Genomic DNA, 6,413 nt, shown 5'->3' on the forward strand with positions numbered 1-6,413 from the left:
AAAAGTATCGTATTTCCCATGACATTCACACAAGGCACAAGAGGTTTAACCATCAGTCAGATCTGATCAAATCAAATTTGACTCATCTCCTTTTTAAGCAAAACAACTATAGGTACCTTAGAATAATCCGTGTAGTCACCTAGCTCCAAATCTAAGCAGATACCACATAGGTATAAAGACAATTGTCATCATCGAGCATCATAGCTACTACTGCTGACTCAGACAAGTAGTTGCAACAAAAATTCACCCTTTTTTCACTATAGTCTATACTGTGGGGAAGTAAAGGCAGATACTTCCATGTGCGGCACATGACATAGCCAAGACAGGGTACGATATTTAATGAAAGAAACCAACTAACAACCCACCACCACAACCCCCATCTCTTTGTAATCCTTGCCGTTTTGACCACCTGTGAGTCTGTGACCGACAAGGCCGTTGCTGACCTACTAACTAGACACCATAACTACCTTGATAGTGGCCAGTATCAAGGTAGTAGCATGTCAAAACAAATTCCCTTAATCTTTACAAGTCCAAGCTTGAAGTAGTCTGTATTCTTGCAAAGCAAATATGAGTTTGAGTTTTTGATGATCCATCACTTGACATGTATTATCAGGTATTACTCATTAAATGTTCTATCAGAATTTTAGCTCAACTATTACTAAAGTTGCCTCTCAGGGTAAGTTAAAAAAATCTTGATTACTTGCTGTACATACTATATTCAAACTTTTCAAAACATAGTAGCATTGGATTTCCTTACATGATTTATGAAGTAGTACGTGCTCGGATCAGAGAATTTGATGTTTGCAAGTGAGAAGTTTTTCTTTTGAGTACTTTCTGGTTTAGAATATCACCAATCATGTGCGATAGTAATGATTCACCTCCTCAATGTTTTTTATGGGATGTGTGACAATAGTTTTGTAATTATATTGTGCTAGATGTGTAACAATGTTTTTATGGGTATTTATTTAAGTATGTGTAAGCTCGATGTTCTGGTTGCAGTCCCATATCAAATTAATGATCATCAGTATCAACCTCAATATTTTTCTTTCTCCGAAAAGAAAGAACTGCTATATTATGGAATATGTTGATTTGCTTCATGTTTTTATAGAGTGGCAGATGGCAAAATGCTAAAATCTATTTTTTGGGTAGGTTACAGGAATACCTGTTGTCTTATGCTACAGACCTACTGCTGTTTCAAGAGATTCAATTTGTATTTGATTGATGGAATTGGCTCAGTTAGCAAAATATAATGATATGAAAGATCTAGCGAGGTGTAACCATTTTATACTTTTCTCTAGTCTCTTTCTGTTTTTTGGCATGACTACTATCCTTGTATTGTTGCATGCTTATACATGGGACTGGAGTTTGGTTCTTTGGAACCATTTATTATGCCCTTATGTTTTGCTTGCTTATGCCATAATTTTGGGTATTGCTTTGACATCTTGCTTATTTATACACGTAGGATAGATCTTGTGTATGTATTAATGATTTGTGTTTTCTTTGGTTATTCAGACAATGTTGATCTTGCCATTGACTGCGGCAAGTACTACCAGGTGTGAGACTGTGTTGTTTCAATATCATTGAACCAGGTTCGTTGCCATTAAATTGCAGCCATTCATGTTCTTTTGCTCCTAACCTTTGCTAACCAGGTTGCCTCGTTATGCTTCATGCAACTCGAACATCATCTTTGCCGCATTTGGCGCCCAGTGAAGAGGACCAAACTTTGCCTATTAGTTGGGATATAGGACTTGGACTTTCATGAAAGGCCAATGGTCGTTTCTTGTTCTATCTTTAGTTGTGTAATTTGCTATGAATTAGTTGATCTAACATACAGATTATACTTCTCATGGTTGTTATGTAAGGCACATATATGATTTTGTTTGATGAAATCATTTTGCTTTGGCTGAGAGTGTTGAGGTATGGATTGATCTGTGTGTGTTGCGTTGATTTGTCCAGTAATGTTGATTGTGTTGTGTCAAATATCTAACTATGGGGTATATATGCATAAGAAGTACATTGTATATGGACAGGGTATACCGTGCGCATGTATAACAACTCCGAAAACTATAGAACCAAATCTGCGGTGCCTGATACATCCGAAAATCTAGAAGACGTATACTAGGAAGGTCTCGATTGGTTGCCTAACTTGAGAACGACTATTATCCAAGTTGGATTCATCTTCTTTGTCATGGTAGACAAGATGAATGACTGACTATCGACTATGGCTAGATAGGAGGTAGTATATCAGCCCTATATAAAGCGGGGACCCAGACCCCTCAGGGAAAAAAAAGAGAAGACTGATGCATCTACAACTCGACGCAAGCACCAAGACCATTGTAACACCCAAAAATTCAAATTTTTGCAATAATTTAAAACTTTCTTAGAATTAACTCAGGTGTTGCAACTTAGCTCAATAGGAAATTAATTTCTAAAATTAACATGGCCTAGGATAATTGTTTGATTGCATTCATGCTGTTGTAGATGCAATAAGGTTTTATTGGGTTGAAAAAGTTTGCAAAAATTCGCTAGGTTTCGCCGCTTTAAAACCCCATTGGAAAATTTGTTGAAATTCAATTGGAAAAAGTTTTGGAAAATCAGAAAGCGCTCTCGGGCCGAATCCTCCTTCTCCCTCGGCCCAAACCCCCTCCCCCTTCTCCTTTTTTTTTTGCTTCCCTCCCGCATGGGCCGCCGACCTCCCCTTTCCCCGAGCCGGCCCACCGGAGTCCTGAGCCAGCGCCCGCTCTCGCTGCCGTGTGGGCCCGCTGAGCCCCGAGCCGAAGCCGGCTGCGCCGAGCCAAGCCGACGGCTCCTCTTCTCCTTCCTCTGGCCACGCTCGTGCTTCAATGGCCGCCGGCCAATTCTCTCTCTCGGCGCCCTCTCCTCTCCCTATAACCGCCGAATTCAAACCCTTAAGCTCCACCAAGCGTTCCCCGGCTGTTTCCCTTTCTTTCCCCCTCTCTATTGCGCGGTGATTGCAAGAAACCGCCGGCCATTAAGGCCATGGCCGCCGCCCCTCCCCCTTCAAATTCCGGCCACCCCGCTCACGCTTTCCCCTATTTAAGCCGCCCTCTACCACCTCGGCGAGGTCCCGCACGCCGCCCACCCGCTCGCGCCTCGTTTTTCCGCTCGGAACGCCGTCGCCGCCCCTTCTCTTCTTCGGCTCCGGTGAGATGCGCCGCCGTCGTCGCCCATCGCGTGCGCGCCCTTTCCGGCTGAGCTAACCGCTCCTTTGGACCTGCAGGACCATCCAGAGCCGATTCTTCGGGTCGCCGTCGTTGTTCGGGCGCCGGAACTCCCCTTCTACCGCAGCACCAACCGCCACCACCGTCCTTGTCGTCGGCCGGTCACCCCGACAGCTCTCCGGTCTTCCTTTTGCTCGGGGTAAGTTCGCCGGCTCATCCTCATCGTTTTCCACCGCTCACCGGAGCATATCGGCCACCGGAGCCTGATTCTCGGCCAAGTCTGGCGGCCCCCGCCGTGCCCGCCGCCGTGCTGGGCTGTCAGCCCCTCTGGTCCATCACGGTCTGGTGGACCAAGGGCCTTCCCTCCGGTCCACGGCCCGTGGACCCGGTTCACATGTTTTCCAGTAGCAATTCTTTTTATTTATGACGTCAGCAGGTGCAATAAATAGGATTTTCAGTATAAAAACAATTCGGTAATTCTCTGAAATTCAAATAATTTGCAGAATAGCCCCTGGAACTTCAAAAGCTCATAACTTTTTTCTCGTAGCTCCGATTTAGGCGATCTTTGCGCTCATATTCTCGTAGCGACGTGTAGAATCTGTTTATAGGGTTTTTCTCTAGTTTTAGGAATGTTTGGTGTACTGTTCTCATGTTAGATTGTGTGCTCGTGTAGACGATTCAGTCCAGGAGTTTGGCAATTTTCAAGAAGAAGATTTTGAAGGACCTGTGCAACACTTCGACGAAGGCAAGTGTCTTGACCATGTTGCAAACCCAGCTTTTACATCAAGTAGTCTTTCTCAAAATATGCATGATGCTTTACAAAAATGGGTAGAATAGCAAATACTAGTGTTGGATATAGATGCTTTATCCATACAAGATCATCATGTTTTTGCTTAGCCATGCTTTAGATGAACATGTAGCGTGTAGGATGATAAATCTTGAGTTATGAACTAAAAAGAATTGATATAGGAAGAATATCATGGAAAATTAATGTTGTTAAGGGAGTTAACAACGGTGATAATTGGGGTTCTGGGCAAGAAAGGGGTACTTTTCCCGACATGGTTGGTTGTTTGGTTGTTGGGTAGTATACCCTTATGGGGTTATTGGAGGTCTTGCCCAGACCATTTTAAGGACCGGTTCGTGGAGCGAACACCCATGGCAAACAAGGCAACCACGAGACCAATATGGTACGGCTTGGCCTAGTAACTAGATGTTCTCCCAGGGTTGTATGAGCCAATCGGATGTGTAGATAAGGAAGGGTTACTTCCCGATTCTACCCGGCACAAGAGGGGGCCTCTGGGGTGGAGGGTTACTCCACTTATGTACGGCGGTGAAACCTCAGTGGGCAAGTGCATTCTGGGAGACTCTCTGGAAACGCCTCGTAGTGATCTCTTGGCGCACACCCCGGAAGTGTGTAAGGTACCATCAGGTGCCGGCAACAGGGAAGATCACGACTCGTGGGTAAAGTGCACAAACTCTGCAGAGTGTCAAACTGAATATTCAGCCGTGCTCACGGTTATGAGCAGCCTGGACCCTCGCATGATTAGTCGGGGTGGGTGTTTTTCTTGGTCTGGGAACTGGGTTGAATTCCCGGAGGTTAAAGAAAACCTTTGGTACATCTTTTCTCGGTTAAAATAAAAATTTGTTTCCGTAGTTCAGGGCTAAAAACCAGCTTTTATGCAAATGAAACCCTAGATTAGGAAAACCTTGTCTCAAGCCACCATAGTAGATTCATTTGTTTTCCCCCACTTGTTGAGTATTGGAAATACTCACGCTTGCTGTTTCAGAAGGTGACGCATTTGAAGATTTTCCTGAGGATGACTTCCCCGAGGATGGCGCCGAGTTCTAGGCTTGTGGAACCTCTCGGTCGGATGCCTGTTGGTTTGGGGCTGTGCCGTTCCCTTTTTCCGCTGTGGTGTTCTTTTCTTTAGACCCGTGGGTGGTCATTTTGTAATATTCTAGCGTTGTAATAAGAAACACTGTGTCTGTTACACTAATGAAGTCGCTATATGTATGAATAACTGATCCTGGCATACATATAGTTTACATCTGGTTTTGGTCTTTAAACCGGGTGTGACAGAAGTGGTATCAGAGCCGTGTTGACCGTAGGTCGCAAGCCTAGCTAGAAATGGTCGCGTAATAGGGATTAATTTATAAAAAATTATATTTGCAAAATCTTCATTTACCCTTGAGTTTCATTTTACTGCTTTATTGAAAATGTTTTCTGATTCTCTCTTGTTTCCAAACTGTAGATGGCTCGTGTCAAGCAGACTGCCCGCAAGACCACCGGCGGCTATGTTCCTCCCCGTGCCCCGGCCACCTTTGCACCCAACGCCTCTGCTGGACCTAGCCGTGGAGTCACCATCCCTAAGAACGGAAGCAAGAAGCTGTACCATTCCAAGGGATTCGAAGCAGGGAAGGCACCAATGATACTGGTGGAGATGCTGCAGCGTCTAGGGTACACCAAGGCGCCTGTCTACCACGGTCTTCGCCAGAGTTATCCAGGACGTGAGGAGTGGACAGTTGAGGTGTGCCTCTACGGTTCTTCGGAAGGCGACGACAATTATGAGATCGTGGGCATCCACAAAGCCATGGCCGTCCGTGCAAGCTTCGAGGCGGGGATCCGAGACGCAGCAAGGCAGGCACTGGCTCGTGTCTGTGAGCGCCACAGGAGTGCTCTGAGGGGGACCTCCTACGACTACTTCCCTCGTCGACTGTTATTCGAGCGGTGGGTGGTGATAACAAGGTGATGGCCAACTATCTACTGACTGTGATGGATGAAACAACATGGTCCTGGTTGTTGAACTTGCCTCCCAACTCGATCCGATCATGGGCCGAGCTAAAGACTCAGTTCATCGCCAACTTTCAGGGTACGTTCGAGCGCCCAGTAACGGAGAATGATCTTCATCAGCTGAACCAAGGCAAAGATGAATCTCTTTAAGACTTCATCCGAAGGTTCAGTGATAGGCACAACATGATCCCGGACATCTCCGATGAGTCAGTCTTCATCACCTTTAAGCGAGACATCAAGGACACATATCTGGTAGGCAAGTTAGCTACTAGAAAGATCCAAATGGTCAAAGAGCTCTTCGAGTTGGCTGACAAGTCTGCAAATTGTGCTAAAGCTCAGGCACATGCCAAAAACCCTCAGCCTGGTAAGGACAATCCCAAGTCCTCGAAGAACGGAGGAAGAAGAATAAACCTGGTGACAAGAGCAAAGGTCCAAACATG

Source organism: Phragmites australis, chromosome 2, assembly GCF_958298935.1.
Source record: "Phragmites australis chromosome 2, lpPhrAust1.1, whole genome shotgun sequence".
In the NCBI taxonomy this organism is placed as follows: Eukaryota; Viridiplantae; Streptophyta; class Magnoliopsida; order Poales; family Poaceae; genus Phragmites; species Phragmites australis.